The sequence below is a fragment of the Lynx canadensis genome, chromosome C1 (genome assembly GCF_007474595.2).
Source record: "Lynx canadensis isolate LIC74 chromosome C1, mLynCan4.pri.v2, whole genome shotgun sequence".
In the NCBI taxonomy this organism is placed as follows: Eukaryota; Metazoa; Chordata; class Mammalia; order Carnivora; family Felidae; genus Lynx; species Lynx canadensis.
Genome location: NC_044310.1, coordinates 57,179,360 through 57,204,338, shown reverse-complemented (window position 1 = coordinate 57,204,338; position 24,979 = coordinate 57,179,360).

The window sequence follows — 24,979 nt, the reverse complement described above, 5'->3', positions numbered from 1 at the left end:
AGAGAGAGAGACAGAAAAGAGAGAGAGAGAGAGAGAGAGAGAGAGAGAGAGAGAGAGAATTGTAAGCAGGCTCCATGCTCAGCCAGAGCCCTGCTAGATTTCAGGACCCTGGGATCATGATCTGAGCTGAAATCAAGAGTCATATGCAACGCTTATGCAATTGAACCACCCAGGCACCCTTCACATTTTATTTTCTTGATTAAAATGTTTTCTTAAAAAATCTAAGGCAATATTATGTAGAAAGGCCTAATCTCAATTTAAATCATTCTCATTTTTGGTAAGATACCTGAATGATTGATCCTTGATTAAATTAGCAAATTTAGAGGATAATTCATTTATTTGAAATGAATTAAACATTTCTTCATCATCCAACACTAATTTAGTGGGTATTATACTAAAAAAGACCAGTAATTTAAAAGAATATTTTAATATTCATTAAAAAGGATATAGTATCCAAATTTAGGATATTTTATATGAATGAAATTAAGTCCATATTTCCTAAATAAAAGTATCCTTTAAAAAATAAAATACTTAATAGATGTTAAATTTATAGTATTAAACTGCCTAAGCCACCAAATCACAGTGGAAAGATAACATAATTATCAAAAAAACTTAGACCAAAATTCAGGCCAAAAATGACATGAGAAATAGATGTATTTTGGATAAAGTCATCATGTTGGTTGGCTTCATTAACTGGATTTATAGGATTAAGCTTCTTTTTCCTATTTCCCTTTCCTTAAAGGTAAAGGACTCCAATAGTTCCAAGGGTATGGTTTTATTGGCAGAGGTCGGGAGCCAAGAAATCTGGTTCTACTTCTGTTTCTCTCACTAACAGCTATGTGCCTCTGAACAAGAAAACAAACAGTGGGGCTCAGTTTCCTCTTTTGTAAAGTAAGACCCTATAGAGTCCTTACCATCTCCAAAGTGTTATAAACTCATGAAATAGTAAGGTTATAGCTGTGTGTGTATGTGTGTGTGTGTGTGTGTGTGTGTGTTACAAAATGGAGCAATTATAGCGTGTATGTACATGTGTGTGGTATACCCAATGTTCAATATGGTATTACCCTAAGGACATTGCTAATATTTAACAATCACTCAGAGTTTAAATAGGTATTTGATTTAATTACAATAGCTTTTATAATTGTCTTAAGAAATTAATCACACTTGAAGTGGGGAAGAAATTTTTTTCATGTCTTGAATTATACCGTCTCAGAATAACACCAGAGTAAATATCCAATGTCGTATCAGTGTTTACAATATGTAGTCAGAGGTGCACCTGCATCCTACATGACTCTAAGACTGCTCATGGTAAGAGCTACAATGTTGAATACCTTAGATGCAGAATACTTAAATAGTTACTACTCAAGAAGTCTAATTGTTTGCACTTTTAAATTATTTTAGTTACAGGATGTCTAGGTGGCTCAGTCAGTCAAGCATCAGACTCTTGATTTCAGCTCAGGTCATGATTTCATGGCTGAGGAGATCAAGCCCCACGTCAGGCTCTGCACTGACAGCATGTAGCCTGCCTGGGATTCTTTCTCTCCTCTCTTTGGTCCAACCCCGCACATGTCTGTCTGTCTGTTTCTCAAAATAAATAAATAAACTTAAAAAAATAAATTATTTTAGTTACACCATTTATGTCACATTAATTCTTTAAATTTAGTTAAAATAGTTTAGGTTTGTGCCCATTGCTCACCTTTTTGGTGCAACAAATGTCTTCCTAACACTTAGACCCTATCTCAGAAAAGCTCATTTCCTGCCTTTCTATTACCAATTAATTTGATAATGCAACCAGCCATCTATAAAATATTTTCTATAATTGAATTAAAACATATAGCATGTATTTACTTCCTGGATAGCACAAAATTTAATTCTCTTCATCAGAACACACACACACACACACACACACACACACACAGGCACATGCAAATTCTACAATTCCATTGTTCTTAACAAATTTGTTACCTTGGGCATGGTATCTGTTAAATATGTTCTCAAACTTACTGAACTTCATGTGGAGCAAAAATACCCTGGCACAACTGAAGAAACTACATCTTTAAGAAGCCAATAAATGAGTTCTTTCAACAATGTAATTATTCCATTGTTAAAATATTTAAGCAGATCATGTCAATGCTAATTCAAATTTCAATACTTCATCTCTGGTGACTGTTGCTTTCATGTGCATTAAAGTAAAATAATATTTTTGTATAGAGATTTTAAGTAATTTTTCAAGCAAGGAACAATGTAATGAAAATGAGTATATGCAGGAATTCCTGTGGGTCATTAAATTTATTTAATATTTTTTCCATGTGTCAATGAAAAACAAATGATAATGTTCTATTATGATTAACAACTTAAATAGCACATATGATACCTCTCCAGAGGTTTATATATCAAATATATCATAATAGTTTTGAAGTAGACATGACAGCTCTTGACTCAAACTTGCTTTATTGAAAGTCTCCTTAATGTACATTTATATGACAGATTCTAATAGCTTATTAAATGTTTCTGTCATGAATTAATTACCAGAAAGATAAGCAGTATCTCTGTGCCAATATTAAATTACGGTCACAAAACTAATATGGTGCATTATTGCCAAATATGTAAATAACTTTGAAAAGCTGGTTTGAGATATTAAATTTTCTTTATTCATTAAGAAATAATTCTAAGGGCATCTGGGTGGCTCAGTCACTTAAGTGTCTGACTCTTGGTTTCAGCTCAGGTCATGATCTCAAGGGTTGTTAGTCTGAGCCCTGTGTAGGGCTCTGTGCAGACAGTGTGGAGCCTGCTTGGGATTCTCCCTCTCTCTCTCTCCTCTCTCTCTCTCTCTCTCCCCACTCTGTGCCCCTCCCCTCCACATGCTGTGTCTGTCTCTCTCAAAACAAATAAACTTAAAAAAAAGATATAATTCTATGATCTACAGATCTCAGTAATTTAACAAGTATTAATTTATACCTATGAGGGAGAGGGCATGGTATGAAACAAAAAAAAATCATAGGAGCCAAATCTGGGTTTAAATCTTTGTCGCTTTCTAGCTATGTCACATGGACTTGTCATTTCTGTCACTGAACCCCAATTTTCTAATCTTTCACATGGTGAGAATAAGCTTCTGGCAAGACTATTTTGAAGTAAAGCATCTGAATCATGATAGGTGTTTAGTAACTGGTGGCTGCTATTATAATTATGATTATAGTTCATGCACTATGGTAAGGGAAGCAAGATGACAAGGGATGACTCCCGATCATGAAAGCTCATGGATTTCTGAGCATAATCACTGAATTCCAATATAGAAGACAGATATGTGTAACTATTTCAATGGCATACCTTAAAAATATACTATGCCATCCCTATACACAGCATCCCCCCACCACCCACATGACTAGAAAAATGGTTTGTATCACAAATTTTTATGTCCCACTCTTCTAAAGTATTCAAACCACTTTTCATGTACCATTTTGTCTTATTTGCTATGCACTAGAATTATAAACTAGCAATTATTACTACCTTTATTTTATAGCATTAAAAGAGGCTAATTTATATTACCAAAGATCACATGTTAATTCTGGAAGTAAGAAAAGTAGAAAACCATAGAAAACTAAGGTTTTCTTACTCCTCTTTCACTACGTCAGGATAATTCACTAGAGTATTTTCTATAAAGCATTACTACTTATAATGATTCAAATTTGTTTAACCAAACATGGCTAAAAACTTCATAAAGGAAAAATATTATTGGTTTTAGGGTCATCATCTTCCAAACATTGTTGATTCATATATAGTGCCACTTGTAATTTTGAGTTTTCCTTGACAATTCACAATTCAGTATTTCAACACATATGTAAAATTTACCATCTATGCATCGCCTCTCTGCTTTTGTGTTTCCTCAGAATACAATTTAATTGCTATACTACACGGTCAAATTGTTATTTTAATATTAAGATTCCATTTTTTTTTAAACCTGAGGTATTAAAACCTCTCCACTAAATAGTGATATGACCCCTAGATTTAAGAGAGTCAATGTGAAAAACAAAAACAAAAACACAAAACAACTTCAGGGTTCTCAGAAGATCCTAGGGTCCTCTCCAAGTCATTTCCTTGGAAATATGAACTAGTAGTTAGTGACCATTTGCCTTGGCACAAACTAAAAGATCTGTCCTGTGTCACAGATTTGAATTAATGGTCTCCCCAGAGTCATATTACAAATTCACATGACTGACTAGACTCAGCCAAAAAAGAATATGGGTAACACTATAGAGCAGTCATTGTTACTGAAGAACAAAATGTTCCAAATAATGTCTTTTATTGATGGTGTGGTTGTTACAACTGTTATACTCAATGCATTACATATATTCTTTAAATGAAGAATTTTCTGAAAATTATGAAATAATTTATGTGAAATAAGAAAATGTAAGAAGAATCCAGAAATAACTTGGATGGTAATTCATCACTAGTTGGTTACTCTTTGTGTACTCTGTTAATTTGGATATACAATGAACTTATAATACCATGGAAAGTGTGATCTATCCTTATGTTAAGACCATAGTCATCTGAAGATAAAATTATAGTATAAACAGGTGTAATTTCGATACATCGATTATTAAGTTATCAATTAATCAAGGTAAAATATAACATCTGCAAATTTTCAACTGTTCTAGAGTGGACATTTTAAGACATGACTAAACAGACCAAGTTTGTCTATCAAGTATTACCACACACTATGAACTGCAAATAAGAGAGCTGTAAGAAATACCCCTGGGAATTAACTCCATGTGGGTAAGATAATTATTTAATGACTTTCATAAGTGATAAAAATTCATAGTGATAGTCACTTGTATCTGCACATTTAAAAACAAATCCAAAGCAAACAAAAATACAGATACACAAAAACTTAAAGCTATGTTCTGTTTTACAGAGGAAACAGAAACATTAAAAGCCTACAAAAGAAAGTGGAATAAGATTTCAATTAAGAAAATTTTAATGCTAGCCTGAAACAGTGCTAAAATTCTGAATAAAACATGGCTACTGCCACTGGACCAGGTTTATTTCTTTAAGAAGTTGTTTCTAATTCTGAAGCTGCATATGTGCAGGCACACGTGACAGAGAATGTAAGCGTTGCCATGGTAAGTACACATCTTTTCTTGGACAGTGAAGTATAAAAAAATGTCTAAAGAACTCTCACTTCATAATATGTCATGGAATTTGACTCTGCTTTCCCTACCCAGCATATTATGTGATGCAATGCAGTATAGTACAGAAATAGCCCACATTTTTAAAACTTCAGCCCATTAAGATGGCTAATAAAAAACAAGGAGTGAAAAATGAAATAAGAGAACTCCAGGTCAGATAACTCTATTTAAATGGCGAGACTAGAACACGTTCTACATCCATTAAATTTATAAATAATCACACCTTGGGACATTCCACAGGCCTGAGATACCTCCCGGGAGTCCAAATGCAAATATGGCTAAACCACCCCTTTCGATATACTTGAGTCCTAGGACTCTTATTTTTAAGGAAAAATAAAATCATTCGAACATCCCTGCTTCTTCATTCTTGCCCCGGTGGGATGAATGATTTTCAGGAAGCAGGGATTTGACCCTCCTCTACTGTCTTTTGCAAAAAGATCTCCTGGTGGTTCTCTTAGAGTAGGTGAAGTCAGCTCAAGACGCCTGGATGGAGGCGTGACACGGGCTGGGGAGGTGACGGAATCTGTTGCGAATAGCAGCAGCAGGTCCTGAGGCGCTGGAGAACTCACGTGTGCAGGGGCTGAAGAACTTTTCTACCACGTCTCCCGGAAGGAATGCCTCACTTTTAAATAGGAGACTAGCTGGGGCGAGGGGTGGGGCGGGAAGTGGGAGGTAAAAAAGAGAAGTGGGCGGCAGGGGAGAAGATCCAAGCCCTCCACCGGTATCTACCTGTGCTTCTCCACCTCCTACTCTCGCCCCTGGTCAACTTTATTATTTTACCTTCTAATAGGAGGACTTAAGCAACCGGATGCTGAGCATCTCATAGGCTCAGCCTGGAACAAGAAAATCGAGTTCCTAATACTGTATCTCTCCCGTCGGAGAGATCACGTGTCCTGCTTTCGCTGGAATGCACTCTTCTCGCCCACGCTATAAAAATCTCTATTGTGCTTAGAAATTTTGCCAAGGTTAAAATATGCTGCCATGCGAATTGCTTTTCATCTATCAAAAGAGCTACATTTCAGTGTATACAGGTACACATATTTACGTGCTGACCCAGTTACCACTGCAGGTAAATTCAGTGTGTTGAAAGTGTGATGGGAAAGTAATCGAAAAGCGCAGGTGGAGAACCTTTATGTCTCACTGACCCCTCCCCCATCATTTCTAATCCCCTTTGAAGGAGAACTTCGAAAGGAACGTGGGAGTCGCAGATGGTTGCATTCTGAAGCCGATTCCCGGGAGTTGTGAAAGTGACCCCTTCCCTTTTCTGCCTGGCGCTGTGCCCTCTCGCCCAGCCCGTTTGCTTTGTGACTTGGTGGGGAGGAGACAGTGAGGGAGAGGGCGGAGGCGGGTCCTTTATTCAGCCCTGATGGCCAAGAAGTAGTATAATGAAGCAGTTTTGCAGCCATCTCTGTTATGAAGTCACACTATTTTAAAAGGCATTTTGTTCAACCCCTATCCCCTCACCCGCATTCTTGAGTCTGCAAACTGTGAGACTAGAGACCTTCGGGAACCAATCTAATTGTCCATGAGCTAGGATGCCATGATTACCGTAATGTTAATGTGCTTCCCTCCCTCTTTCAATGTAGGATCCGAAACTAGTCCTGCATCCTTAATGACTCTAAGAGGAGGAGGCAAGATGCTGAAGGGGGCCCAGCTCTGGGACTGGGAATCGTGCAGGTTCACCAGCTTCGCCTTGCAACACAAAGGAGATGTGTGGGTAGGAGTTGTCTAGCTTAAGGGGAGAGAGGCATCATTCTCCCTGACTCCCTGGAAAAGCTTTCACTCCATTGCTACCCACTTCTTTCTGTCCTCCAATCTGTCATACTCCTCTTCCCCTCCAGCCCCCCCCCCCAACAAACCCCACCCTTTCCCTTCAATTCCAAAGGCATAAAGATTTTCTAATTGCATTTGCCAAACAAACGAACACCAAACAGTAATACTACACCTTCCAAGATAAAGGGACAAATGCGACCTTCCACAAGTGTGTGTGTGTGTGTGCGTGCGCGCGCGCGTGTGTGTGTGTGCGTGTGTGACACGATCAAACGGGCGCTTCATCCCTCAAACACCTCCAAGAAAAAGCTTACAGGAGATACCCAAGATAATAAAGAGGAGCTAAGACTAACCTCAGCTGCACCAATGGTCCCAGCACCAGCGTCCAAGACTGGCTCTTTACCTTTCCTTTTCGCAGTATGTAACCCTTTAGGGTCTCCCGCCAGCCCAGGCCACTCGGTGCTCCCATGCACCCACACAGCCAGCACCCATTTCCAAATGCCCCGCAACCTACCACATCCCCGCCGCCTCCGCGGGCCACCTCTCGAGCAGCTCCCTGAGAGCGCTGAAGACTCGTGTCCTCCCCCCACACCCCTCCCCCCGCGGGGGCTTATGTCCCACACCTCGGGCGCTCACGGTCGCCGAGGCCAAAAACCGCGAGGCCCCCGCAGCCCCCACTGGCCACGAAACAAGAGTGTTCTACTCACATCGCCGGCGGGAGAAACTGCCCATGAGGTTCCAGAGAGAGTGAATCGTGCAGCTGCCAAGGCTTATTCCTTAAAGTGTTCGGGGGTCCGCAGTGGAGTGGGCACGAGGGTCCTCGGAGGAGAGAGGAGGGTGGAGTAGGAGGAGGAAGACGAGGAGAAAGGGGATTCCAGCCAGGTGCCGCGTTAGACCATGATGCCGGTGCCCTTCAGGTGGACGGCTGGAGAGGTTCCGGCGGGAAGCGGCTGAGGGGAAGCCCAAAGCGTCGGCCAGGGAGGCAGGAGCGCATTCACTCCCTTGCCTCCGCCTGCCCTGCGCGCCGCGCTAGCGACCGCAGCAGCAGCAGCAGCGGCGGCGGCGGCAGCGGTGGCGGAGGCGCAGCTACCTCCCCACCCCCAGAAGGCTCCACAGACAATAAATCCCGGGCGGAGAAGAGGCGAGCAGAGAAGGCGAATCGTGCACCCAACTCTAACACACCCTGCCTGCCGCTGGGCAAGAATCCCCGAGGACCCGGCGCAGTGGCGGCTCTAAGGGGCCGAGCGCTCCCGCGTCTGCAGGCGACAGCGGCGGTCCGAGAGGGCGGTTGCAGGTCCCTCCGGCGAGAACCCGCTGCCCAGGGGCTGGGTGTCCGTGGTTTCAAGCCCGAGGTTCTCCTGGAGTGGGGTCCTCCTCCGTGCAGTGGCTCGGCGCACAGGTGCCAGGCTTGGCAGGCGAGGAGGCGCCGCTCGTGGCTCTTGGCTGTGTCTCCCGCTCTCCCCGCCCCCTCTCTTTTTTCCCACCCCCTTTTCCGACGACACCAGCTGCAGCTGCCTCAAAGTGTGAAAAATGTCAAGGAGATTTTCCAGTGATAAGAGGGGGTGCCCACTTTCACAGCCCTCGGCCCCTTTTTGAGGATCCTCGCCTGCTTCTCTGACCTCTACACACGGGCTCCCCCAAATTGAGAAGAAAAATCCCAGTCCGGCGGAGAACTGAGATGCTCGCCTTCTCCAGGCTTGCTCACAAGCTGCTTTTAGAGAACGGGACAAAAGGCCGAGATCTCTGGGTTCCTCCCGTAGCTCGCGGTGGGCTAGGCAGGTGCTCAAGGAACCGTGCAGGGCAGCGCTCCGCCAACGGCTCCTCCTGCTGCCGGACTGGCCCGTGGCGCTCGAGTGGCGCGGCGCGGCGCGGCGTCCTGCAGCGCGGGCGACTCCGAGGCTGTAGCGGCTCCGGGCCTCTGCGCCTCCCTGAGCGCCCCTGCACCCGCACCAGCTCAGTGACGCTGCGCTCGTGGCTCCGCAGGCTGCTGCTCCTGCTATCTCAGCAAAGAGGCGGCCAGGAGCGCCTCCTCGGGGTTTCCTCCCCCGCCCGCCTTTCCTGCTGCAGGTTGTTGGCTGCCAAGGAGAAAAGTCTCCGCTTGCGGGTCGGTCACTTCGCATCAGTCAAAGCAGCGACCTTTGTGCTCTGACATTTCCTTCTCATTCTGTGGCCAGGGCTGCTACCCTGGGAGTGCGCAAAAAGAGAAGGGGTTTCCCAACTACCCTTCATGGTTTCACCGCCACTCCTCCTGCCATGAGCATACACTCTCACACACACTCCTAGCTCCTTCACAGAAAGGCACACACAGACACTTTATTCTCACACACTTCTCTTTAAACTCTTATAAGCAGCAATATGTTAAGAAACATACTTATGAAGTTAGTACTATTTTTAGACTCTATTTTATTCTTTAAACCCATCTGATGAATTCTCTTTGAAACTGGATTTGTTATCCTGGAATCATTCTTTTGTGCAATATAGGCTATAGGGTTTTTTTTTGTTTCCTCCACATGGAAGAGAAAGAATCTCCATTTCCTAAGAATACAGTCAGGCTGCATGGCATTCAATTGCCACTCTGGGGTGGATGTAAACTCAGAGTTTGCTAAAAAGAAAATGCACTTGCTTATATTCTTAGATTTGCAATGCTAAAATCTTCAAGGTCAAAAACCTTCCTGGCTGCTGGGATTACCTAGGAAGATACTTCGGAGATTGACATCTAATCTGCAGAGTACCAAGAATGAGGATTATTTCCCACTTTACCTGGGCCATGAAGGTGGGCTGACTTTTAAGGACACCTTCCCAGTATTTGATATCATTTGCATGTGGAAGAGAGAATATGTTATAAAAAGTCAGATCATTTTTAAAATGTATTATAAAACACCACAGAGGAACGGTTCTGAAATGGCAAGGAGATGGAAAAAGAATGTTAAAATGACAAATTTTGAATTGACCTCTGTGGAGCTCTATTCTTTTCCACCCATAGTTTTGTCCTTGTAAACGTATTACCACATCTCAGTGTCTCAGCTGGATGCAGTGAGATGAAAAATTTTAGGTACTGATTGAAAATATAAAAAACTAACCTCACACAACAATTATACAATTGTGCAGTCTTTTATAAACTTCCAGGGTTTTTTTGATATAGTTTACACAGAATTTTCACTTTCCTAAAAGTACTTGGTGGATAATGTTATCTACACTTACAGGAAGGGTACAAAGGCTCAACTCAGAAAGGTCCCCAGGTGCCTTGTATTTGAACTCAGAATTTCTTATTTTTCCTCTAGGATTCATTCTCTTGTACCAAAATATTTGACAAAAATCATTCTACTTAAAATCATAATTGACTATAAGTAACTGCTTACATACCCACCAATAAAGTTACTTCCCTTGTGTTACGTGGAACTGTGTCCCTAACTCAAAACAAACTTGTTCCTTCCCAATAGGGAGACAGATGTTTTGAAACTCCAAATTAAAAATTGATGATGTCCTTTTAATATACTTCAAACTATATGTCCTCCTTTTCCTTTTATTTTATCCTTGAACCTTGATTTCAGGTTATAAAGACCCAAATGAATAAAAGTTTTTATATATGTACAGATGGGATGTAGTACCTATGGTTTTTAACAAACATAATTTTAGCATTTAAAAAAAGAAAAGGAGGGAGATGAATATTTTCTGTAGAAGAGGCTTTGGATACTATGGCCTATTTTTTTTTTCTAAGATTTATGAATCTTGAACAAAATGTGGCTACCTTCACTATTTAAACAATGAGGCACACTGAAGAGATGTCAATGCTTTCATAGAATTATAGAACTATTGAAATGCAAATACAGGTGCTGTCTTTAAACTCCAAGTTGTTCTGTCATCAACCCTCTGGAAATGCAGATGACTGTGTGATAATTGGAGAAAGATGAATGAATACCCTTAGGCTGTCACTCAAGCAGAGGTCTAAAAGCAGAAATAACAACAATTTCAAAAATTAGATTGAGGTAGTTTTAACAGATTAGCCGTTCAGATTACATCTATGAATGGCTAGACATCACCCCTATAAAATTTTGTAAATTGTTAATCAATCCCTTTTACTCACACTACTACAATTTTTGAAATGGTAATCTATTCCCAGGATTAAATTCCTAGAGAATAAAGACATATTGTGATGTTAAACAATCAAGTGCCAACTATCTTCCTAATATTTCTCTTTGGAGGGCTGAAATGTCACCCTTGTCTTAAAAGATTTCCTCTCTGGCAATTCCTCATTAAAGTAAAACTACTATGGGAAGCACAACACTTTTAGCTTTACCAACTGTTAATAGCTTAGTTAGATACTGCTCGTTGGGAAAATAGACAAACATGTTTAAAATTTGAAACAGCTGGAGGAGTTTGGTAGTTATTTTACTTTTTTACTATCATTTATGAGAGTCTCCCTTGAACCACATCTCGGTAGTTCTTGGTATTATCAGATATTTTCACGTTCTCTAGTCTTAGGGTTGTGAAATGGTTATTTCATTATGGTTTAAATGCAGAATTTCCTGGTTACTTAATAGATTGAGCACCTTTTCATAGGTTTATTAATAATAATGATCAGTATCAGTGCGTTACAAGAAGGATAGGAAGTGCTGCATTGTTGTGGTTAGCTTTTGAAAAGCTGGGGAGAAGCTCTGAATAGGAAGTAGGAATCATTAAAATTCTTCCTCAAATTAGTTACATGGCCTTTACTGTGAAACTAATCTCTCAGATTAACAACCTGTCCTAGCTAAAGCGAATGCTTCTTTGTTGTGGTTTTTAATCTATCTGGATAATTATTTTAAACATTAATTTGCATATTTAAGGTATACAAAATACAATGAACACTGATGTACTTACGACACACCTGAAGAGGGAAAGAGTGAAGCTTCCTCTCTCATTCTTCTATTTCTGCCTCCTCACCCCTCAGAGGTAACCTCATTCCTAAATTTTGTGTTTATTTATACCTTTGCACATAAATAAATCTCACGCACTTTTACTGCTAATGATGTTTTTGCATTGCTTTGGAAATTTAATCCTTATATAAATAATATAATGTAGTATGCATTCTTTTGCAACTTGCTTTTGATATTTTAAAATATGTTGTGTTTCTAAGAATAATTGATCTTCATAGGTGTCACTCTAGTTCACTAATTTTTACTGCTGTATGATAGTTGACTGGATAAATTTATCATATTCACATTCTGATGACTATTTTTGCTTTCATAAGTGATGTGAACATGTTTGTTTTTATCTCTTTTTATCTCTTTATGTATGTGTATGAGAGTTTTTCTAGTTTACATGTCACCTACAAGTAGACTTCTTGGGTTGTAGAGTATATTCAATATTAAATTCTTTTCAGTTTACTTCTTTACTATCATTTATGAGAGTCTCCCTTGAACCACATCTCTTTAGTTCTTGGTATTATCAGATATTTTCACATTCTCTAGTCTTAGGGTTGTGAAATGGTTATTTCATTATGGTTTAAATGCATAATTTCCCAGTTACTTAATAGATTGAACACCTTTTCATAGGTTTATTAATAATCCACATTTCCAGTTTGAATTTCTTGGTTTATATACCTCACTCATTTCAATTTTGGGGGAGTGTGTGTGTGTGTGTGCGTGTGTGTGTGTGACCTGTTTTCTAATCCTTTGTCATTTTTCACCTTTAATTATCACTCTTAATATGGTTAATATGTTTTTTATGTTATTTATTTTATTCATTTTGAGAGAGAAAGAGAGAGAGCATGTGAGCACAAGGGAGGGGAAGAGAGAGGGAGAACAGAGAAAGAGAGAGAGAGAGAGAGAGAGAGAGAGAGAGAGATAAAGACAGTCCCAAACAGGCTCCATGCTATCGGTGCAGAACCTGATGCAGGGCATGATCCTTCAGATGACCTGAACTAAGATCATGACCTGAGCTGAGATCAAGAGTTGGATGCTTAACCAACTGAGCCATGCAGGTGCCCTTAACATGATGTTTTCATGAAAAGAAGTTTTAACTTAGTATTATTAACTTTATCAGCATTTTCCTTTATGATATATGCTGAGCATTTAGTTTAACAAAACCTTTGCTATCCCAACATTAAAAATACCTTTTTTCTATACTATATTCCAAAAGCTTCATAATTTTAATGTTTTACTTTCAGACTTTAAACCATCTGAAATTGATTGTGTATATGGTGTGAGGTAAGGGATCAGTTTTTGTTTCCATTTTTTTCCTCATGAGAAACTGATGCCTCCTCTATCGTATACCAGCTTATTGGTCAATTTTTGGCCTGTGCATTTGGTTCCATCTGTCTTGCTATACTGTCTCAATTAAAAGCTGTTCTAAATTGCTGTCATTTCATAATCGATACTGATATATAGGAAGAACATGGCATCTCGTCTTGTACTTCTTTAAAATGTCTTTGACTTTTCTTCATCCTTTCTTTTGGGATATTGATTTATAAGCATGTTATAGATCCATTAATGTTTTTCACACCACAGATATCTTGATAACCGATGTGAAAGCCCAAGACCTTGCTCTGTCTAGCGCTGTATAAAATTGGCAATTCTCTCTCACAAGCAGTTCAGACTAAATGTATCATGCCAGTAGTCTAACAGGAAGGTTATCTTAGATAACATGTGAGGAAAAAGACCAACTGACAGGAATGAAATCTCTTTTTAAAAGCAACGCATGTGAGTTATCTAACATATTATGCATAAAAATTTACTGAGAACATCTTTGTTATCTCTAGGTAGTTTCATATCTATGTACAAAATTTAAAATACACTTTTCATTCTAACATTTATATTTGTAGTTGAAGCATCCTAAAGGTCTTTATGATTCTACAATTGTATAGTCGTATGTTCTTAAATTTTAATATAGTACATTATTAATTGAAGAAAGAATTATAAAAACAGGTAGGAAATTGATGTTTTTCCCAGCAAAGTTTTTTCTTAATGCAACTATAAGCCACTGAAGAACTTCCAGTGGTTTGCAAATGTAGGAATTCAAACTGCATAACCAGCCAGAGTTCAGAAGATTACATGTACACACAATCCAGATCATATATAACACTCTACTTCCCTTAAGATGATATAATCCTTTAATCTAAGGAATCTGTGCAATGCTAACTTTTTTTTTCTATGCTAAACCAGGTTTTCTATGTAGAAATGCTAATTATCTTTCCTTAGAAGTTAGGACAAAAAAATTAATTGTTCTTTTTCTGCTTTGTGCTTTGTCCTATCTTCAGATGGATAACTGAAAAATTAGCTACCATTAAGTTTTTTCAGGTTTTCCTTTATCAAATACCTGCTAGAATAGTGCCTTGCTATGGTCAATATTATGAAGTCATATTGGCCCATCTGTAATTGTTTTCTTATATAACACAAGTCTTGGACTTCAATTATAGTATCATGAATTTGCTCTGGTCCAGAAAAATAATTCCTAGGAAAGAACAGTTTTCCATTCAATGATGAGAAAATAGACATAGCCAGAAAAAATATTATGAGTATGTTTTTGTTATGTAAGATAACATCTAAAGAGAGATGGAAATGTTGAAGGTAAATTTAAATAGAATTAAATCCTAATTTAATTATAGAAAGATATATCAAGCTGTGACAACTTTGGTAATTTTGTTTTATAAGTTTTTTTCTCTTTTTCAGTCTGCACAATCTTGTCAGTCTGTTTGCCTGAGAAAATAGTTAAATGGTGGTGCCAAACAATTTGATGAGTTGATTAAATTACTTATTTTTAGTAAAAGCAGCATGGAATGGGTGAGACATCTTATGTAGTCAGGAGCCAAGCACTTTTTGGTTAGGTCTCACTATTTTGTTTACTTCAAGGCCAAAGAAATGCCTTTCAGTATAAATCATACTAGACTCTTTCAGTAAGTTTCAGAATGGTAATATTTAGCACGGAATACAGCCAAAGTTCAAAATAGAGTCTCGATACTATTGATTAATAAGAATAACTTCCTATTGTATGGATTTTATTTGATAACATTTTATTTCAGTTAATTTTTCTGCCTAACAGTTTTCACCTGATATCTTACAATATGTAATTATAAAAACTCAAATTCCAAAATTTTGTTAGATTAAAATCTTTCTTACACCTTATTTTTCAATAATAATCTAACTAGTGTACAATTCAAAGTTGATGGTTATTATTCCTCAGTATTTTGTAGATATTACTTCATGGGTTTTGGTGTTCATTGTTGCTGCTGAAATATTTGCCCTCAATATAACTGCCATTTATTTGTAGCCAATCATTTCTTTCATTCTTGCTATTAGATATTTTCTTTTGTCTGTGAGTACTGATGTTTTTAGGAATGGTTTCCTTTCTTTTATTTCCTAGATTTTATCTAATGTTATTTCCTTTATTATTTTTTATGCTGCTATGAATTAAAAATTCATTTTGGAAAAAAATGAAGCCTTTCTCTGGATATATTTTGCCTCTCCATCATTGCCTATCCTGTTTTCTTATCTTCCATGTCTCTTAACCACTCTTTAACATTTTTTCCTTTCATCTGTCTGTGCTACATTTTGTGTAAATTTGTGTGCTTTTTCTCCCAGTTGACTAATTCTTCAATTATCTAATGTAATATTTAACCCATGATTATGTTTTTAATCTCACTAACTATTTATATTTCAAAATCTATTTTATGTATCAAAATTTTTTGATCTTTTCTGAAAGTGTCATGTTTCTTACTGTTTTTGATTCCTTCTTTTATATTACATTCTGTGTCTACTTGTTTTAATATCTGAAGTTCAAGGGGTCTAATTTGGGGTGCTGACTTATTTTCTTATTCAGGGTGGTATATCACCTTGGATTCTGAGCTCATTTTCAGTTAGATGTTACATGTGGAAATAATGTGAACCTTGGGCTGAAGATGTTTTCCTCCAAGAAGGATCTATATTTGTTTTTTCAGGTGCCCTGAAGAGCTAGCTACCCAAATAACTTCTATGGGTTTCCCAGGCCACCCAAATAAGTCCCAAGTGATCAAAAGGAGATGGCTGTGATGATAAATTCTCAGAGAAAGACTTTCTTCTCCACTCAGAGCCAAGAGTGAAGCAGATAATGTACCTTGTAATCCCTGTTTACCAGGGGTAGATAATTTTAAATTAACCTTTTAGTAAAAATGTAGGTCTTCATGTGTTTCCCACCTTTTAAATAGAGGTCTCAGTTAACTCCCATCTTTCTCTTTTTAAAAAAATTTTTAAATGTTTATTTAGTATTAAGAGACAGAGCGTGAATAGGGGAGGGGCAGAGAGAGAAGGAGACACAGAATCCCAGGCAGGCGCCAGGCTCTGAGCAGTCAGCACAGAGCCAGATGCAGGGCTTGAACTCACAAACCACAAGATCATGACCTGAACCAAAGTCAGACGCTTAACCAACTAAGCCACCCACGTGCCCCTAACTCCCATCTTTCTTAAGCAAAAGGTCTAGTATCCTATTTAGCTGCCTGTTAATAGGCACATTCTAGATTACTGAGTGGCATAATGCCTTCAGAGGAGTTAAATATTTAATGGTTCTTCTTTTTTTTTTTTTAACGTTTATTTATTTTTGAGACAGAGAGAGACAGAGAGAGACACAGCATGAACAGGGGAGGGGGGCAGAGAGAGAGGGAGACACAGAATCTGAAACAGGCTCCAGGCTCTGAGCGTCAGCACAGAGCCCGACGCGGGCCTCGAACTCACGGACCATGAGATCATGACCTGAGCCGAAGTCGGACGCTTAACCGACCGAGCCACCCAGGCGCCCCATCTTTTTTTAAAGTAATCTGTACACCTAATGTGGTGCTTGAACTTAGAACCACAAGATCAAGAGTCATATGCTCTACCAACCAAGCCAACCAGGCAACATACCCTCTCAACTTTTTTTCTTTTTTCTTTTTTTTTTTAATTAAATGCTTCTTATCACTATAATTTTCTGTTTTCTCTTAATTTTTGACCTCTGAGAAATTATCTTATTTTTGGAATTTCTCTGTCCACAAAATAATAAATAAAAGCAGTTTATTATTTTGCTCCAGCATTTCTAGATATTTTGTTCAAGTATTTTCATGATATTTAGGCTGCCATACTTTGGAAGTGGAACTAATTTATCTGTTTACAGGACAATTTTTGAGGTGATATTTTCATTGTCAAAATGTTGAAGTTAGCTGAAATAGCATTTGTTTACTTCTTTTTTGTAGAGCATGCTATTATAAGTGGTAGCAGTAGGTATGAGCTTTGCCACCATGATGTTACAAATGATAGTGTGGTGACTTTACTGACTGATAGATTTTAAGTAAAATAAACAAAAACACATTTAGTTATTTTTTGATTTCCCTAATATATTTTCAGGGTCAGTATAGGCACAAATCTCTTTCAATACCAGTTATCTTCATCAGTTAGATAATGAACACATTCTACTAAATGAAATTATATTATTATTATTATTATTATTAAAGGTCCAACTATGAGATAGCATTCAGTTATTATTTGATTAAAGCCAACTCCCCTGATAGCAGTATCACAAACAACTTGAATCACGAACGGTGTTTATCTACCAATTAAAAGTTTAAATATGAGACGTAAAAGAAAAAAACATGCAAATTTAGCCCCGTTTGGAATACATGGACTCTTTGATAAAGATATAGCAGTGAATTCAGTAATCTAGAAAATTATGGAAGAAAAAGAGACTAGTAACAACATAGCATTGTTAAAGAAAAGAACATGTTAAATATTACCTAATTGTTTCTCTGACAGACATTTTTATATTTTCATTCTTTTCTGATCATAGAAGAAATACATATTTATTGTTAAAATCCCAGGAAATGCAGAAGTCTTATGAAGTAAAATATTAAAATGCTCTATAACCTCTTCCCTTGAAATAACTACATTTATTTATTACAATAGTGTATCCTTCTGAATTTTTCTCAGCATATAGTAATATACAGCTATATTATTAATTTTATCCTGCAGAAAGGTATTCTTACTATGTATGTTGCCTTATAACATGCTCTTTGCTGAATAACATATAGTAAATATCCTTCTATTTCAGTTTCAGTATAGTAATCTCCTTTTCTCTTAGGATTTATAGAATCCCACTCCATGGATATACCATAATTTATGCAACCTCTTTCCTATTAATGCTATTGGTGACTTGTAATTTTTTCGCCATTGTAACAATTTTGTAATACATTTCCATGTACACATGTATTTGTATTCTTATGTGAGAATATGTAGCATATATTTTTTGAAATATTGATAATCTAAACATTTTATAATAATATAAATATATATTAATAATAATATAAATATAGTCACATTGTAATTGTTATAGTATTACTGAAAATGATAATATGTAAAAATTGATAGATGGTACCAAAATCCCTCTCAAAAATGTTAAACTAATTCATGTTGTCATAAATTGTGCATCACAATTCTTGTTTTTTCACACCACTGTTGATCTTGGGTATCAGTCATCTTTTAAACCTTCCCAATCTAATAGACAAGCACATTTCATTACTTGCATGTCTGCAATAATTATTAAATTGAGGTTAAGCATGTCTTCTTATGAAATTTGAAATGCAGAGGGTTTACCTTATACTTGTAAGTGGATAAGATGGTCTCATTTCATCCTATCTTCTACCTGTGGCAAGAAAATAACCAGGAATAAGATAACAGTACAGAAATCAAAATCTTCCCTACAGAAAATCAGTTTTTAGTTAAATCCCATGAGACTTTAGGGGTAAAAGGAAAAGTGTTGAAGTTCTTTCAATTCATTACATATCCCCACAATCCCAACCCCCAGCTCCTTCTCATTTCTCTACCAAGAAAAAGGTCACAGATCTGAGAATGTCTGATATCCTCCTGGATTTAAACCACATCAATAAACTAACCTTCACCTAGTTGACTGAAAGGAATGTTTTAGTGTTCAGACAGGAATTTGGCCATTACATAGATATTGCCAAAGGGTTTTTGATAACCTTGTTCTTCCTACCAGACACTGACAGTTCACATTGTGTAATCTTCAAGCTCAATAGCATTTTCCTAGTTTCATTGTCTGAAAATGCCATAGACTGCTATTTCTGAGCATGGATCACTTAGTGTATTTGTTCCTGCATAGGAAGAGAAAATTAGATATAACTCACTGTCAGTCATTTTGTCTTAAGCTTGATATTTCAAGTAAAAATGAGTAGCATTTGTTTCTATACAGTTTCTTTATGTACAAGGCATTTAAAAAAACAAGTAAGAATTTGGGAAGGTTGAGAATAAATAGATAATATGAAAATCATTATGAATATAATTTATTTATAGTATTAAACCTGCAACGGTGTGTTTTGTTTTGTTTACTTTCATTATGTAAATGATTTTGGATGAGTATAGTATCTTCTAAAGCCTAATAAGGTATTATAATGTTAAATGCATATCTAAAATAACCAGGAAGATTTTACCATTGCTATTTAACCTTGTATTGTATTCTTTAAATATGTCAAGATAATATTCCTGTTTCCTAAAGTACACATCTGGATAACTTAAGATTTCTATGCTTATGCTAACATTAAATTTAAAGAGATTATTTACTTCCCTGGAAATAACTCAACATTTTACATTAGCAGAGTTATTACATTAAAAACTCCTTAATTTAAAATTGAAGTTGCTGGCTTATACTACCCACAATGTGTGCTTAAGTATCTTTGTAATTACAATCTGTACCAAAATTATTAACAAAAAAATTCCTTTTTATACTTTCACCATATTTATGCCCTCTAATACACTATTTTTTTGGAAATTATATTGTTAGCTGATTTTCATAAAAACGACCATGAAATTAAAACTTTGAATTCTGTTTCCAAATTCTACTTCATACTAAAGGTATGGTTAATTGTGTAAAATGATGTTCAACACATTTAATGCAAAACGCTTTAAGTGTTTTAAGGAGAATATAAATGACGGTATCACGGCTCCCGGATCAGCATGGACATTTGAGTCTCTCAGAGAATAGGAAGAAGGTAAAAATGTCTATTCAATTAATGAGGTTTATTCAACAATGTGTACAGTTGATACCAGTATCTGTTACCTTGCCCCATTATGATGCCGAGATTTGCAACCAGAAGGTAGACTCCATTTTAAAGTTTTTGTTTTCCAGGAAGGAGTCTATTATTTGCACCTCCAGCCAGCTGCTCTGTGATGCACCACCTCCAGACACCTTTTCTCTGATGATGCCACCACAAGAGCTTAAAGATTTTTTTTTCCATAAATTGCATAACTTCTCTCTCAGGCAAAGTAAATCAAAGTGCAACACAGATAAGGTTTGAAACATATGCAAAGCAACAATAACAACAAACAAACATGGGCAGAACATGTGCATATACCTTCGCTCTTCCTCCTTCCCATCTTTGTCCTACTTTCCTCATGACATAGCAGGGCAGTCATGCAAGTGTTTTTCTTTTATAAACTTTTCTTTTATAAACTTTTTTTCTTTTATAAACATCCATTATGGATGTGTCTTTCAATTCCTGCCTCTAAATTCTCATGACCTTTCACAATGAAGATGAAATAGACCAAGTCTCTGGCTTCTAAGAGCTTAAAGTCCAGTAAGTTCATATAGATGGTATTTGAAAAACTCCTAACTGAAATGGACTACTGGATTCTCTCCCTTCCAGTAACATAAAACTGAATAAATAATACACCCCTTTCCAGAAGCACTGGAGATAAGGAAATCTTTTTTTTATTAATTTACTTTATCTCATGGTCTATTCTATTTAAGCAAATTAAATAATATTTAATACAGTGTTTACCCAGTGCAAGGGTCTATGGATAACATAGAAAAGTAGAGTGAAAGCCCTTTGACATGTATTCACACATACACACAAACACACACATATGTATATTATACATATCTATATAAGTTATTATAATTCTTATTATTTTCTAGGATGTGATGATTCATAACAACTGAATAAATGTATTACTATTGTTATTTTTGAGGTATTGGAGCTGGGTATAAGAGCTGAGTGTAGAAGCTCATACTGAATATATTATTCTGCAAGTAAAGTGGGCAGTGGCAGTGTTGACAACGGATAGAAAGGAGAAATCAAAGAAGGTAGAGGCTAGGATATTGGCCACCATTTGGAGTAGGATTATAGAAGATATACCAGGGAATGAGATAGTTTGGGGAAGAAAATCAGATGGTGAGATTATGGGAGTCAAATGCCAACATATGAGTCAGCTACATGACTCCATCAAATCTTCACAAATGGGGCTAGATTGAGGAAATGCTGATTGTATTTAGATTTCTCATAACCAAGCAATGGGGGAATCTACTTCTGGAGAGGGGAAAAGTGTCATATCAGCCTATGAGGATGATCCTCTTACATTTGAAATGTAAGTAATATTTAGAAAGAACACACCAACTCTGAAAGAATACATCAACAGGAAGTATTTTATGACTTCAGACAAGGGTGGTCAGGAAATTCTTCACATAGAGGGAAGATTTCTAAGCCTTTGCAATTTATGTCGAAAACCACCCACTGCTAAATAGTAATTCCAAGCAACAGTTTTCCTACATACCTCACAAATCTCAGGAGATCTTAAAGCTCCTTAGGAGAGCAGGCTTGTGTGCACCTGTAGAGAATATACGTAACAGAATTTATGTTCTGGAGAATATGAGAATATGTTCCAGCCCTGTTCTTAGCCTAGGCAGTAGAGACTAATTATGATTATTGTACATGGGGACAAGTGTCTAGCATAGAAATCATTAGTTAACCTCTCAAACTCTGGCATCAAGCATTTCCTTTAAAGGTTTGGCACCTCTCTGTCTATATTATGGACAGAGAAGAAAACTGAGTCTTTTTTTTTTTTCTTTTGGAGTTCTCAGAAAGATATGTTATGAACTTAAGGACATGGTCTCTTAAATTACATTCTTATAATTGATCCAAGCAACCACAAAATATTTATAAAGGAATATGGAAACAGCTTGAAATAACAGCTAAGTTTAGGTACTATCCTCACTAAAGTATTACTAAGTATGAAGTATTATCCTTACTAAAATTTAATATTCTTGGACTATATTTGTATAGTCCTGGGTCCTACTTATACTCTTTATTGCCCTCTTGAACTATGATTATTCATATACCCATTTTCAATATCTTGGTAACTTGGATGTTTTATAGTCCTGGACATTATACACAAGCTGAAATAGACAAATTTCAAGGAACCCAAACTTCTCCTCTGCCATACAAAATTAATTAACAAATAAAAAATTCCTGATGATACACTAGAGAAAGTTACCAAGTGGAAGTAACTGGTTATGAGTTAAGATAAGGACATTGAAGTCAGGCAACTCTATGTTCTGCTTCTGGTTCTGCTAATTATTGACCAAAGTTTGGCATTAAAAAAAATGCCAGTGCCTCAATGTTTTCCCTTTATAAAATGAAAATGATATCTAATTGTCTATATATATGAATATTAAATAAAACCATACCTAAAAAGGGCTTAGTGGCTGCGTGAGATAGGGATTTATAAATTAATTGTTATTTATTTATCATTAACTTACATATATAAATGTTATTCAGTGTAGGAGTAAAATTAATTCCTTTTGTACAAGAAGCATTATAACTACAAATAATGACTGCCTTTCGCATTAGAGTATAAGTGTTATGCAGGCAGGATGTTTATCATTATTTACGATCCCATACCTATAAGTCTATAGAGCATGGATGTCATTGAACTGTACATGTTACTTATTGGGTGCATATGTATCATCTGGGAATTTTTATGGAACTTAAAACCGCTTATCTACAGAGGGTCAATCAGATATTCAGACTATGACTAAAACAAATTTGTGAATGTCACTGATCCTGCTTTGGCTCATATGAAGGAGGAGCCAAGTTTGTGGCCATCTGTTCATGATAAAAAATCTAATGGAAGTCAACTCCAGTGATTTTGGATTTATTCTCTTATTTTTATGAGCAGTGATTCGCTCATTGTAAATGATAAGTAAGATTTAATCTTGTGATCTAATAGAGAATAAAAGCATTGATACAAGGAAAAGAATGATAAGGACCATTAAAGAAGTACCATTAGAAAGTACCATCAAAATTGTACTGTGAAAAAAAAAAAAAAAAAGAAAAAGGGGCACCTGGGTGGCGCAGTCGGTTAAGCGTCCGACATCAGCCAGGTCACGATCTCGCGGTCCGTGAGTTCGAGCCCCGCGTTAGGCTCTGGGCTGATGGCTCAGAGCCTGGAGCCTGTTTCCGATTCTGTGTCTCCCTCTCTCTCTGCCCCTCCCCCGTTCATGCTCTGTCTCTCTCTGTCCAAAAATAAATAAACATTGAAAAAAAAATTAAAAAAAAAAAAATGTACTGTGAATGCTCAAGTGGGGAAATATTAATTATTAATTTTAAAAAAGTAAGTACTAATAACTGATTAATACATTGGTAAATAAATCCTTATATGATCTACACATTGTTCTCCCATGATCTCTTGATTTTATTCTCAACTTACTATCCTTTCTGACAATTCTGTGTTGTAGATAGAATTATTTTTAGGTAGAAGAATCACTGAAAACTTCTTATGAGAGCCAGAACTTGAATAAGATTTAGAAGCAAGAGAAGGATATCTGGAGAATAAGATAAAAAAGACTACATTTCACAATTAAAATACTCTTAAGAATTCTTATGGATTTCACCATATATTAGAAAGAAATATTATCTATGTGATTGTGATTATTACTTGGATAGTTTCAAGTGTATTTTTCATTCATTTGTGCTTGCAATTCTCTAACTTCTGCTCCATGAGCAGGTGACATCACAAATAGTCCTGAATGCACTTTGGCATTGACTTTTTCCTCTTCCAAACTTTTCCTGTCAGCTTCTCTATTGCCTGAATGATTTCTTAACAGTAAAGTAGTATATAGCTCTGATTTTAAAGTAAATCAGTTTCATATGTTCAAATGGTATTTAAATATTCCAAAAAAAATAATAACCAGAGAGTGGTATGAAGGAGTGATCAGTCATGTTAGGCACCAGTGTTACATGTTTTAAAAATCAAAATCAATTTTCAAATGTGATTAAATAGGTTTCACTGTACTGTGAGCTCCTTGAGGTCACAAGCTTTTATCTTTCCATTGCTTGGCATGTAGTACATCCTCATTCAATCTTTGCTTGATGAATATTTGTAGTGTTAATACATATTAGTTACTGAGTAGTAGAAAATGGAGAAGTTGACGTTGAATAAGGTTATGAATTCTTTCATTTATTCCTTCAACAAAAACTAGCTCAGTTCTAACAATTGTTCAAGACTTGTTCCTGGTACTGGAGATAAAATAGTGAATAGCAGGCTCTGACTGTCCTCAAGGAGATTCCAGGCCAGCAGGAAAAAAGCACATTGAGCTACCGTTTAACACTTCTTGTGGCAAGTGCTATGAAGGAGAAAGCACCAGAAGCAAATGACAGGAGGATGTTTCTGATGGTAAAGCTGACATTAAAGTTAAACTTTTTCTTTTTTAATGCTTATTCATTTTTGAAAGACAGAGAGAGACAGAGCACAGCAGGGGTGGGGCAGAGAGAGAGAGAGAGGGGGACACAGAATCTGAAGCAGGCTCCAGGCTCCAAAGCACAAAGCCTGATGCGGGGCTCGAACTCACAAAACGTGAGATCATGACCTGAGCCGAAGTCAGATGCTTAACTGACTGAGCCACCCAGGAGCCCCTAAAGTTAAACTTTTTAAAATGTTCTTCTAAATATAGCAAAGAATATAAATATAGCTTATTGTAAGAACTAAGAGCAGACTCAGAATAAATAACACAAAAAATTTAAACAGGAAAACTTAAGCTGAACAGTTTCTCCTTTTCCCTGATAAGATTTAGGTAAGATTTTTAATATTTGAAGGAACATGTTTTAAAACTAAGGGAACCTGAAGAATTGGGGAATGAGGAGGGTAATGAAATGGACTGGTTCTGAACATCATTATATTCCTAAAGCATGTGGCACTATGCTTTACATCCAATATATGCTCAAAAAAGTGTTAAGATACTAAATTAATTAATTG